We start from the raw sequence: 12,899 nt of genomic DNA on the forward strand, positions 1-12,899 counted from the left end.
AGGTCCACATGCAAACCTTTCTCATCAATGATGTGCCCAAATATTGAACCTGGGTCATGCCAAAAGTTCATTTCTCCAAAATGCCAAATAAGTCGTGTTGTCATAGGGTTTGAAGGACCTATTGGATATGGTGTAGGTGCTCTTCCCAACTATGGTTCAAAATCAAGATGTCATCTAAATACACTGCCATGAATGAATTGGTGAAGGGTCATAAGATATCGATCATCAATCTCATGAAGGTTGTGAATGCATTAGTCAACCTGAAAGGCATGACCAACCATTTGAAAAAACCCTCCTTAGATTTGATGGAAATCTTCCACACATCAGAGTGTTCAATATGCACCTGGTGATAATCAAACTTCAATTCAATCTTGCTGAATTATATGGCCTCCTTAAGCTAGTCCAGAAAGTCATCAATCCCTGGGATTGGGTACCTATTCCTGACAGTGATCTTCTTAAGTGCCCGATAATCAATATAGAGTCTACAGGTCCCATCCTTCTTTTGTAACAATACAATCAAGCTCCCAAAAGGTGATGAGCTTGGCCTGAGGTTCCCTTTTTGCAAAAACTCATGAATCTACCTCTTGATCTCATCGTTCACCAAAATAGAGCATCGATAGACCAGTCCATTGGGTAGCGGCACACCCAGGGTCAGAGCGATGGAGTGCCTGACCTCACAGTGAAGTGGTACCCCTATAGGTGAGGCTAAAATCCTCCACAACCTTGTCCATCTACTGTTGTTGTGTGGTAGAGCCCTATCAGGAATCCCTGGCCACAACCTTATTCTTGCCTTGAGGGTGAATCATAATGAAAGTAAATCTCCTCATCTGGGAAATGATCTTAATGGATTTCTTTGTTGTGATCAAATTTATGGTGATAGGTGTAGCTACATACAGTATATTGTACAACTTATTTCCGAAATTAATAATAATAGAGCAAGGTATAGACTCATATACAACATGCCCCTTCCACAAGTATGTTTTTCCTAATAATATGCCACAAGCTTCCAGAGGAGAAACATCACACAATACCTCATCTGTGAAGGGCTTGATGCTATAGGGAAGGCGACACTATTAGCTGACGCAGAGATATTTTCCTTGGTGAAGCCACCCAATGGTGTACGGATGCGAATGTTATGTAGTTAGTAGGACTAATCACTTCATGACCTCAATTGAAATGAGTTTATTTTGACCCTGTCATTGACAATGGACTACAGCGGAGAACCCTTCACCCAGATCTATGAGTGGAATAGGAATTCCCCCTAATCTGGATCTTCAAGCTCATTCTTTTGGATCTTGATGGTGTCCATGGTGGCATTAGGCTCCATGTCAATGACTTGATTTCCTTTGTCTTTCACCTTGTCTACTTCTAACTCAAAGTCAGAATATACATTTGATTCGGAAGTCTTCAGCTCAGCGACGAGTGGGTGCTTGGCTCGACACTCCCTTGTGTTGTGAGTGGACCTCTTATGGAAATCACACCATTTTACCATGTCCTTCTTCTTCTTCATGGTGTTTTTATTTAGATTTGGATTTGGCAAGTTGTCTTGGGTTGCTTGACATTGACTTTGTCCTTTGCTTTATGATTTGGGGGCATCATTGCCTTGCCTTGGATTCACATATCCAAAGTCTCCCTTCTTTTGTTTAAACATATGCTCAATCTTGACAACATATTAGTACGTCATGTCGAGTGAGGAGATGTCCAAGAAATCCATCTCATCCTGGATGTACTTTTGTAGATAGTCATGGTATTTGAGTACCAAATTCTGCTTAGAATCGTTGATACCCAGATTTATGTGAAGGGTATGGAAAAAATTTGTGAACTCTGGCATATCTTGGTCTTTCCCCTACCGTAGCATGGTCCACTTTATGTATTTATCTTCATAGCCCCCAACAGGGTAATATTGTTACTCGATGGAATCTTGGAAAGAATTCCAATTAGGTGCGGCTGAAAATAGTGAGGATTTCCTCTTGTCATTTTGTTCTCAATAGGTTTCGCACCAGTCGTTGACGCATGGGGAAACTTTGAAAAGTTGAAAAGTAATATTTTCTCAATTGGAAAATTCATGAAATAAAAAATATCCTTCAAACAAATTTAGCCATTTATCTACAATGTTTGCATCTATCTCGCCCTCAAATACGGGGATTTCAAAGTTAACTTGTATCTTAAAAGGAGTGGCAACTCTAAAGTGGTTGTTGGATGAAGATGCGTCACCTATGCGTAGTTGTCGAAGAATCTGGGAAAATTTATCCATCATCTCATTCCTTTGTTGCTCAAGGAATTCCTCGAGCAATATTTTGAAAGGATATCCTACACCCTCATCTTTCTTTTCTTCCACCATGGAAGGTTATGGGGTTTGCAATGTCGGTCTTGCAAAAGTTCAACCAGTTCGAGCCCTAACTCCTTATAGCCCGACCTTGTTGGGGACATGAAAAGAAAAACAGAGAAAGAAAATACCACAAGGTCCCCTACTGCAAGCCTATTGCAAACCTCAAAAAAACATTATTTAAGGGGTCAAATCTGCTCCGAAATTTCAGGACCTGAAAAAATCCTAAAAATAGTATATGCTACAATAAACAACGAAACAAATGAAACGAGTTGGAGGTCTACGTGGAATAGGTGGGTGGCCACCAATATCCCACTAGATCATATTTTTCCATTCCAATTAATCCACTACAATCCCTCAGTAAAATTACATGTCAATAGTCTCATATGCATCCTTATGGTTGTTTTGAAAGAAGAGCTAATAGTTATCATCTTTCCTTCTAGCACAACTGTAATGGTGATCCTATAGTTTCCTCCTACTTGTTTCTCCTTTCTTTATCCACTCCAATTATTTAGTAACATGAAATCTTAGTTGTGGTTTTCCCACCCATGTGTTTCTATTAGCTTATCTTCGAGCTTCTATTAAAATATTAAGGATGCCCCTTCACTTTTCTCCTATTTGATTCCGTTTCCACACTAGTATCCCTTGCAATGGAAGACCGATGGAATTCTTGTATGATTATCTCTTAATCACAGTTGTACATCATTGTGTTTAAAAAACACAATTTAATTATAATTTCCATCTATTTATACTTCTCACAACATTCTAATTCAATTATGATGTAACTTATATATATATATATATATATATATATATATATATATAGAGAGAGAGAGAGAGAGAGAGAGAGAGAGAGAGAGAGAGAGTTAATTCACTTATGTATAATAGTATTTATGTGTTATATGACTGAGTGTTTTTAGAAAAAAAATCATTATTCATTACACACTTATCTAATTTAGAACAAGATTTACAAAAAATTAATTTAATTTTCAATAAATAGTAAGTGGAAGGTAGAGATTTAACTCCTATAGAATATCTATGGAATATTTTTAGTGATGGCCACTATAGGGCGTTGATATTTATCTCAAAGGTAGTTATGCTTCTTTTTATTTTTCAATTTAATTAAAAAAAATCTCATGCCCACATGTGTCACATACTATTTTTTTAGTGTTACCTGTTATACATTTAACTCATATATTAATTCTTTCTATAATTAACAATAATAATAATAAAATTATAATTTTGTCATTTTTATGTTATTTTAAAAATTCTGACAATGTAAAATATACAATAGATAAATATCTTGACTTCTATATTAGCCATTTAATTTATATAGCTGAAATAATTACTAAATCAATTTTTACAACTTACATTACTATGCCTATACCTAATTATATAAAAAATAAATAAATAAATAAATTACCTTCTCATTGAAATGAGACCATATCAATAATGTAAGCTTATTATTTAACGCTGAAACAGATTAGGAAGGAATCTAATTTGAATGATATAGTTAATTATTAACTTTTTCTTTCTTTTAAATCTATGAAAAAAAGTTTGGCTAATTAGTATGAATTTGAATGTCTGGATATATGACTAAAGTTATTGTAGAATTTAGTTATAATTAGAATTTTTCTTTAAACTACATAAAATGAAAATAGCTCAATTATATTAACTATAAAATATAAAATTCAAATCACTGTAAATTAAACCTAACTCATATATATATATATATATCTATATATATATATCAAATTTGTTAGTATAAAATTATTTAAATAATAAGATTACAAATTAATTAAAAAAAATTATCAATCCATTTTAAATTAAATATTATAGGAAGAGAGAAGACTTATCTACTTCCAACATAGTGAGAACAGAATACCTCAAATAAGAGCATCTCTTATTCTTATTATTATTTTACTAAAAAAGATTGGTGATAATATTATGAAATGTACTTATTTTTTTCTTTTCACAAAATATTATGAAATGTACTTATTTTTTTCTTTTCACAAAATATTATGAAATGTACTTATTTTTTTCTTTTCACAATACATTATAATTCCATCTTATGATAAACTATTAAATTCCATATTTATCTTTCTAAACACACGCCGAAGAAAAAGATGGTTGAAAAAACTTCTCAAACTTCTATGGCCTTTTTAGATAAAATTTAGAAACTGATTATAACATTTCAATTCATGTTTTATTTCTACTTTGATGTTTTTATTTACTTGCACCAATACTGTCATGAATTTTACATAATTATATCATTTCTCTCAAATTGTAATCAGTTCTCCCAAATTCTACAATTTAAGAAAGATTTAAATAACAACATTTGAATGGCTAGAAAAATAATTAAATCCATTATAGGTCTTTTAAGATAACTAAATGAAAAAACTACAATAAAACATTTTAAATGGATAAAAACACAATTCAAAATCATTTATTCCTATTAAAATGAGAAAGCAACAAACGTAGTCGTGATCATACTAATGAATAACTCATTCCTAAAATATATAGCCTACCTTTAAGGACATATGTCAATGGTCAAATGATATATATTTTTTTTTGTTAAGTAAGTCTAATTTATTATTCACAGTAAAAGAGTAAAATTACAGCAAGCTGAACATGGTGAACCAACTAGCCTGAGAATAAGGCCATTTAAGCCATACATTATCTAAAATTGAGAAATTGGACGAAATTTCTCACGCAAGGGATCCAAAATAACACAAACAACATACACAACAGAAACAATATACAAACACAACTGAAACTGGAAATTGTTCTCGACACAGTAACAGAGACAGACTTTGACATCTTGAGCCAAAAACCTTTATAACTGGGCTGCAAAAACCGGTTGAGCAGCTACAACGCTGGATTACTCGTCAGGTGACTCCTCCACGATCCTGCACCAACCCCCTGCATTCAGGTCCTGAGCTTGGGCCGCTACATTATCATGCATTTCTGGAAGAGCAGGAGCCATAGGATTAACATTGACAGTGCTGGCCGGCGGAACCATCTTGAGCTGCATATCAACAGTTGGCTTTGGAGTATTGGGGTAACCCACATCCTGTTCATCCTCTGTGAGTGGCATTGGGGCATTGGCATCACCCTCATCTTGTGCCTCCTCTAGAAAGAGGACAGAGACATGAGCCGTGATCCAAGGGCGATTAAGGGAGCAATTGAAAGTAAAAATAGCAGAGCTAAAGGAGGGCGAATTCGAAGAGCCTAGAGAGCTTGGGTCGAGGAATTGACTGGGCCTCAGAATGCCCTCATTTCCACATCGAGGTCGAGGATCCTGACTCATGGCGACAGACCCCGAGGATGGGTGAGAAGGGTTGCCCTGTCCTGAGCCTCTGCGGCTGAGCATTCTCCGGCGAGGCCTCGGCATTGCATAGGGAATACCACGAACAGTGGAGGGAATGCCACGAACAGCAGAGGGAATGCCACAGACAACAGAGAGAATACCACTGACAGTAGAGGGAGTGCCACAAACAGCAGAGGGAATACCACTAACAGCAGAGGGAATGCCACGAACAGCAGAGGAAATACCACGCTCAGATAGCGCACTGGTTTGTGTTTGTGTGCCCACCACCTCAAGTGCGGGCCACTGAAAAGAACCAGAGCTTGACCCCCATGAAACCCAAGCACCTGCAGAACCTGTAACCATCCAAAATAGCATGAAACACAACAACATATATCCATGGCTGAGGCTAGCTAATAAACAATTCCCACCTCCTCGATACTCTCCCGCCATAACTATGGCATTCATGGGAGCCGAAGACTGATATCCAACTTCGCATGCGAATCGGGACGACATTTTAATGCTTGTTTCAGACATTCCTTTGCGCTTAATGACACCCACCTGCAGGCGCTTCTCCTCCCACATGGCCTTTTGTCCGATGATCCTGGCTGGCAGGTAGATTCGCCGCTTCGCCCACCCCAGTCCCATCACACTAATTGTAGTTCAAATCACCCGCATCCGGGGTCAAATGATATGATTATGTACATGTACCATATATATTAATCTAGATATGTACTCGTGTATTTTTTAGAGCTAATTTATATGTAATGAAGTGTTTTTTTGTTATTTATTTAGGTTAAATAAATATTATTTTTCTATTTACATTTTACTTTAATTATTTTAAGGCGTGGTTAAGATTTTTGTGTCAATTTTATCTAAAGGTTTATCATAAGTGGAAATGAGTCAAATTCTTATACCCGCGTTTATTTTTTATTTTTTCATTTTAATATAAAGTTTATAAGATATTTTTATTTTATTTCTGTAAAATATAATAATAATAGTCTAATTTTTTAGGTTAAGACTAAGATAAACACTAAATTGATTTATAAAACTTCTTTTTTGTAATATATTTTTATTGATTTTTATTCATAGCAAAAGTTATTACATTGGGTACGTATAAATAACAATAGACCAAAAATGAAAATCTCGGAGTTCATGCCTCCGACCAAGTATGACATGACTAATCACATTTTACTTCTGTGAACCTATTCGAAAAGATCAAACACCACAAGTGTTCAGAGCTTTTTCTTTCTTCCCTTTACTCCTATAGGCATCTACCCATCTTACATATTTTTTAGCTACAATTGAGGATCTTATCATATCCTCATTTTTAAGAAAATGCTCGATCGATACCGCCTCCTCAGAGTGTTAGGTGTCCATATCACTATTGAAGAATCAATTCATGAAATCATTTCTACCTAATAATTGTAGCCACAACTAATGCAGATAAACTTTCTATCTTTATACCTAGAAGATTCTTATCCATTCACAATATAGAAATATCAACCCTTGAATGCATATGATCTTTCAAAACTTAAAAACCCAAAAATAATTGTTACTACTCAAAATTATCCTTATTAATTATCCTTATTATCTTTCTTATTGTTTCAATCTTTTATGAAACTCCCTGTGACCCAAAAAAAACACTTCTATCTAAAATTTAAAAAATACATATTAAAAATATTAAAAATAAATAAAAACAAATATCAATCATATGTTAAAACATGTGTGTACTAATAGACTTTTTAGGTTCGATTTAATTCCGAAGTGAGAAACTAAATTTTAATATATTTAAAACTTTATATAAACCGTTAATGTCTTTAAGGTTTATTTATTATAATTTATATTCCATAAATTCATAAATATATTAATTTAGAAAACGGAAAACATTCCAGTGTTAAAATATTAATTTATTATATAAGTTTTTTTGGGTGAGTTTTAAGGAAATTATGTAATAAATTATTATTTTTATATGAAAATAAATTAATTAATATTACATTTTAATTTTAATATATGTGTCTGTGGCTTTTGTGTATTTTTTTTTTTTTCAAAGGTGGAAAAATTTATCAAACTCAGTTGTCAAACCAACAGTGAGGACAACAATCTCTGGCTATTATCTACGGATGTCGGTTGATGTATCACTGTTATCAAGGAAAACCACACCACCTCGAATAACCTGCAGTGGTGTGTAAGGGAGTAGGCTTTCACTCCTACCAAATGCCTCTAGGTCTTGAGTCGTTAACCTGTTTCCTTACGTCATAGGAAGAAGAGCTCTTAGCCAAGGAGAAGCAGTTTTAGGACATACTCCAGGCTCGTTTAATACATGTGTTATGTATTTGTGAGTTTTTAAGAAACTTTATAGTAAATTATTATTTTTATATGGAAATAAATTAATTCATCTAATATTAATTATTATTTTTAATATTTATTTTCAAAATATATTTTTGAATATTTTAATTTAAAAATATATATTTTAATATAAAGTAAACTATATATTTTTTTATAATTATTTTTAAAATTCAATTTTGCTATAATATAGTTTCATATTATCATCTCCCTACATTATCATCTTCGTGAGTTGCTTAGATGCCTAATCGATTCTGATTAATTTGGGTGAAATGAGCATGTTTGTTTAATATTAAATACATTATTCTTATATACATAATGATTTTTATTTTTGATATATAAAACTTGTAATATATTTTTCCTAGTTCATTTTAGTTTATTTTATTTTACTCAACTTTAAATTTAACTATTGACAAAGTTTTAGTACTTAACATTTTATCGTTAATCATCGTCGTTGGGGTGATTACTCGGTTAGAGTGAGTGTTGTTTAGGGGCAATTTAAGCCGTCCACACGGCATCAATTGATATAGAATATGGTAAGTACATTATGCTAGGTGGTTTGTCGGTGAATGTTTCAAAGATTGTTTAAGTTTTTAGTTTTTGATATTGGATGTGGTGAGTAGAATCGCTTTTTGGGAGATCAAAAGTTGTAATTGAGAAGGTTGTGCTTTCTCAGTTAGCTTGGAGGGATCCTCTGCAAAGCTAACTGGGGGTTTAGAGTTTGGTGCAGACTAAGAAACGAGGAAGGTGTCATAACCATGCGTTGTTCAAGTGTTTATTTGGTATTTTGGGTCAGTTTCTACATGGGGATTGGTGTAATGTAGCATTTCTGTAACTTCACTAGTCTTAGCTGATAGGCATCTAGTCCTGTGGTCACATCCCAATATCATATAGATAATTGTGGAGGTAATTCTATCTTCTTGGGATTTGTTTGGGTTTCATGTTACTGTTTCTTTTTTGTGGTGTTGGAAGCAAAATGTACAATGTGTTTTGATGTTATGGCCCATGGGTGGGTGGTCAAGATGTAAGAGCATCCTGTGGTTAGTTGAGAGAAGCTAGAGTGGTTAGGGTATCAACCCTTCAACCTAGCGCGGTCAAATTTCAGAGGCTCAGTCAAATCTCGATGTTACATATGTATAGTGGATGTCTAAAACAATAGTGGGTCCCAATGAACCAAGTAGTTATTGGCCCCTGCCTTCGAGGCTCTTGTGGCCTTGGTGTGTCTACACCTCTATCTAAACAATTTTGTGAATTCTTCATGTATTGGGGATTTTGGGCTTGCCTTGGAACTTGGGTTGACTTTGGGCTTGTGCAAGGGTCGAGGCCTAGAAATTTTAGTGTCTTTTTGCAAAGGGTGGTTAGCAGGTGTTATAGGCCATTTTGCGACATCTAGTCAATAGGCCTTCTACTGGATCAATCAAAACCCTTTAATCTCCTTCTTATCATCATAACGCAAAGCCCTAAGCATGACTCATTCTTATCCTTGAGTTTCTCCTTGAAAATACCTTGAATCAGTGATATTAAAGACTTAAGCTCCTTGGCTTCCTACTAGACAACGTTGACAACTAGGTTGCTCCACTATGCACCAGCGTTGGTTCTAGAAATTTGGTAAAAGGAGAGAGAATCCCAAAGCCTCTTCTTTGGGAAGCTTCTAGGGTATGTTGTAACCATTTACCTAAGATAAAAATATCGAATCCTATCCTAACATACCTTGGAGTTTTCATCCCTTATCCTTTGATCCTATCCTCCTATCAAGAGTGGATCTAAAGCTCTATATTAGTAACTGGATAAGAACTCCTAACTTACCCTCCCTTTCTATATATTTGTGGCCATCCACAAGCTAGGGTTGGCTTTTGGAGAGTGATTCTACCTTATGCTACTGATGTGAGAAATATCTTCCCATGAATTAGGGTGATTAGAGCTTCACTTTGTGGCAAGAAAAGGACAAGTCAATTGGGAGGAGATCTTCTATAGGATCAACACCTATTTTTGATTGTAACTCACTCAATTCCTATTAATTCAAAGAGTTCTTGGTTTTTTTATATATGATGTTATGGTTTCGTATATTTCAATACCATGTTGATCTATTGAAAAAAGTGATTAGATAATGGTACATAGATTCCATGGAATATAGTTGGCTTGTGTTATCTGACTGTGCGGGTTATAATAATATCATTTGAAGTTAGGATTGAAGGAATCAAGCCAAGGAAGGAGCAAAGCATACGATAGATTCCAGGTAGGATTCATCCCATTATCTACTTACTTTAAGGAAAACATTAGTGTTTTGTCTTTTTGTTGTTCTAGTTCAGTCCACCAGGCCTAAGGAAGATACTTTTGTCTGTAGTGATATATTCTGCATAACAGTCGACGTGGAAATTTCCCTAATGTGAGGTCTTGGCAGAGGTTTCATCAAGTCCAGCAGCTAAGATGATACTCTAGAGCAGGCATGCTTGTCAAGGTGGTGGTCTTCGTGGTTAGCAAGGAGCTCAGGCTGATAGGGTCGGGGCAATGAATGAGGAAGAGATGGGAGGTATGTAAATGGAAGGAGTGGTAGTGCAAGGCCAAGCCCCATCTCAAGGTTGCATAATCCAGCGACCCTCCCTTGGTACAATTTGTTGATCAACTACGAGATTTCCATGCCAATGTAGAAATCCTCCATGGAAACATATATGAAGATTGGAATGAGATTATGGCATATATGAATGATGTGTAGTATAGACATAATGAATTTCTAGAGAAGTTGGCTTCAATGAGACATAGTCAGCGCTGCACTAATGAGAGAATGCATGAAATTGAGGTGCATTTGGCTCACATTGACTTTGATGTCCATGAAGGTCACAATGCTTTACATCCCCCTCCTTGATATGAAAATTATTGGTTGCCTTCTACTTTTGTATATATTTTGGAATATCCTCTTATTATATAATGAACCTTTTTTTAGCGACAGATTTTTTTTATTTATTGTTAATGTTGTGTTTTTTAATTAAATCAGCCTTAACTTTCAAAACAGCGATATAGTTTCATAATTTTATAATTAGTATTGGAAATAGGAGTTGTCCAATAAAACTACAATTTTTTCCAAATTCTCATTGGAATCCAGTGAGCTTCCAAAATCCTCAAAAGTAAAAACTATAACCTGCATTCCCCCAAAAATAAAACAACTAAATTTTATCAAAATCATGTAAAAAAAATTAATCAAACTTAATGACTCAATCTAATTTTGATAAACATGAAAATATTTTTTATTTTTACTATATAAAGTAATTGCTATTTTTATATACTTAATATTCCACCTATTTTTACTCTATAAAGTAATTGCTATTTTCATATATAAATCTTGCAAGGGGATTTTTAATAGATCTAATTTAGGTTGGTTTTCTATTTATTTAATAAAAAAATATAATATCTAAAATTATTTGGTTATTGACATATTTTTATCATCTACTTTAGTTTGGTTTTCTATTTATTTAATTAAAAAAAATAATATCTAAAATTATATATAAGAGAGGTTGATTCTAATTAAGAAAGCCTAATCTAAATTTATGTGTTAATTTTATATTTATTTGTTTATTTTTGGGTAAATGAATCATCATCTTTATGGCCTTTCTTGGAATATGCCGTTGACATAATTTCAACATGTATCACGCATCCATTATGCATGATTAATTTCGGCATCATCATGCATATATGAATAAAATATAAGGTAAATTCGATATACAGAACGAAATTGAGATTGTCATTTCTCTGTTATTTGCACTGGTACCCTTCATCTGTAGCGAGGAATTCATCCACTAAGACGATTCGAGATGGTGCGCGCAAGAAAAGAAATGGTGGTGTACTGCTTCGACACTTTGGTGGCCCATTACACGGGCGAGCTCGTGCCGGCTCCTACCTTTGACAAGGGCCAACATTCATTATTCGTCGCATGGAAAAGGGTTATTGGTGGGGAGCTTACTCTCAGAGGATGGACTGGTTCATTGGAAGCCACGTGTATTTCTAAGGGGTTGAAAGACTACACGCTCAGAAGTGCTCTACTTGATGGCCGCTTCCCAGCTATAGAAGGTGCAGAAATTCCAAACCTGGAATGCACAGTCTCTATTCTGACAGATTACGAGGATGCAGCCAATTATTTGGACTGGGAAATTGGAAAGCATGGCATCATTATTGAGTTTACTGACTCGGATAGTAGAAAACGCGTTGGAACTTACCTGCCGGAAGTAGCTGCAGAACACGGTTGGACGAAAACGGAGACAATTGACTCACTGATGCGCCAATCAGGGTATATGGGAAACATAACTGAGTCTCTTCCGGAAGGAGTCCGCATTATTCGTTACCAAACCAGTGTTTACAGCATGCATTACACTGATTATGTTACGTTTGCAATCAAAACCAAAGGTACTATCCCTGTTAATGGAACGAGGACATTTTATTAATGTGAAGGCTTCTGTGTGAAGTTGAAATAAACTCACAAGGATTTGAATCGGAATGGAAGGATGTGTCACTGATTTATTTTCTTATTATACGTGCCCACGGCATGGTATATAGCGATCGATAAAGTTTTTTCGATTTATATCATGTTAAATAATTTTTCAGCCTATCCAGTATTCACAATCCCATTTTTTCAGCCTATCCAGTATTCACAATCCCATTCATATAATGCAGAGTCTCATTACCCGTGATTTTTATTTTTTTGCCATAAACTTAGGAAACCGATCAAAACATATATGAAAAATTCGACCCTAATAATGCCTCATTACCCGTGATTTTTATTTTTTTGCCATAAACTTAGGAAACCGATCAAAACATATATGAAAAATTCGACCCTAACACTGATTAATGCTAATTTTAAAGCCAGCATTAAAATATAACCATGTTAACTACTTTCCACATATGTTTGATATGTTTTTAGACATGTATTTG

The 12,899-nt window shown here is 34.6% G+C and overlaps 1 pseudogene; it reads left to right on the top strand.

Moving 5' to 3' along the window:
• The first annotated feature begins 11,785 nt into the window (after positions 1-11,785).
• Positions 11,786-12,465, top strand: LOC149213071 (uncharacterized protein At2g38710 pseudogene; annotated as a pseudogene).
• The last annotated feature ends 434 nt before the right edge of the window (positions 12,466-12,899 follow it).

This window comes from Pinus tabuliformis, chromosome 1_1 (genome assembly GCF_031772625.1).
Source record: "Pinus tabuliformis cultivar Carrire ecotype Pingquan chromosome 1_1, CPIR1, whole genome shotgun sequence".
Classification (NCBI taxonomy): domain Eukaryota; kingdom Viridiplantae; phylum Streptophyta; class Pinopsida; order Pinales; family Pinaceae; genus Pinus; species Pinus tabuliformis.